Source organism: Echinops telfairi, unplaced genomic scaffold (genome assembly GCF_000313985.2).
Source record: "Echinops telfairi isolate 266 unplaced genomic scaffold, ASM31398v2 ScPeMD7_7425;HRSCAF=8463, whole genome shotgun sequence".
In the NCBI taxonomy this organism is placed as follows: Eukaryota; Metazoa; Chordata; class Mammalia; order Afrosoricida; family Tenrecidae; genus Echinops; species Echinops telfairi.
Window position 1 is genome coordinate 4538586 of NW_022111325.1, and position 1625 is coordinate 4540210.

Here is a 1625-nt window from a genome sequence, read left to right on the forward strand (position 1 = left end):
GGGAAGGTGAGCATCACAGAATGCCAATGTAATAGAACAAAGTGTTCTTGCATTGATTAAGTACTTGAGCGGTCTCCTGGTATTTTACGTCCATTGATAGATGGGTCAGAGCTTCCAGGTATCCTTGAACTACATTCCAGGCCCAACCGCCACCCCAACCCCCAAAATAGTCTTCTCTCAAGAGACTGTTATCCACATGAACCTGTGCATTAAGAAACCAGTGGTTTGACCATCCCCTCTGAGTCAGAGTGTGCCCATCTGTCCAGCAAGGGTAGGATTGTTCACCACGCAGGCCACTCACATAAGACTGCCAGCAGAAACCAGATTACTGCGATTGCCTGAACTAAATAAAATAATATTTGACTCCTAGGAACCCCCGGGTGATATAAATGCTTAATGTCCATTGGCTGAGGAAAGATCTGGTGATTTGCTTCTAAGAAATCCACTGCTGAAAACCCTAAGGCACACAGTTGTCCTCAGATGCACATGGACTCCCATGAGTTGGCATCCACTGGCCTGAAACAATTTTCCTTTGTTAGCACCTGACCCTCTCCTCAGTCACACCAGCTGTGGGTTTAGAGACCAGGGAGGTCCCCCTTGCCTCTGACCTCCCCCACTCACTAGCCTCATTTACCTTGACGCTGGCAGGCCTTCCCTCTTGGGGACCAAGCTTTCCCTTTTGCTCCTTTGTCCTCAGTTTCCTCCTTAGACTCAAGAGCAGAGCTCTCTATAGCTTGTATTCGTCTTCCTTTTTTTATGCCCAGTGCAATGCAGGGAATTACGTAACAGGGCTCGTCTAGCAACAGTCTGTGTTACTCTACCAAACAACCTTTTGCTGATGGCTCTGGGTAAGAGAAGGCAGAGGAAGACCCAGAGAGGACTGAGTTGTGAGAGATTGCTGCTGGGTTAATTGTGGTTGCCATCCTGCTTGGTATGAAAATGAGCCTTCTCAGAAGTCCCTAAGGGTTTCAGTGGCTAATGCTTCAGAAGTGGACAGCCTATTCCTTCTTTGCCCTTCTTCTTAGTCTATCTGGTCTTCATACGTTTCTGCTGAAATTTATGGACTTTGGTTGATGCGGCTGGCAGTTGAAAGACCAGTGGCATAGCTTCCATCATGACAGGAAGACATAAACCACCGCAGTAAAACAAATTCTGATTATCTGCTGAGAAAATAATCAGAGGGGTCAGATTATCGGAAGAAGAATGCGGCATCAGGATTGGAGGAAGGCTTATTAACAACCTGAGATATGCAGATGACACCAGTGTGTGTGCTGAAGGTGAGGAGGACTAGAAACACTTGCTGATGAAGATCAAGGATTGCAGATTTCAGTATCAAGCACAGCTCCAGGTAAGGCAAACCAAAATCCTCCCAACTAGGCCAATAGGTATCATGATAAATGGAGAGAAAAATGAAGTTACCAAAGATTTCATCTTGCTTGGATCCACGATCAGTGCTCGTGGAAGTAACAGTCAAGAGATCAAACGACGAGCCGCTGGGTATGTCTACTGTATGGGCATATCTAATGTACACGACCTCTTTAAAGTATTGAAAACCAGGATGTTACTTTGAGGACAAAGGTGCATCTGACCCAAGCCAGGTATTTTCCATTACCTCATATTTATGT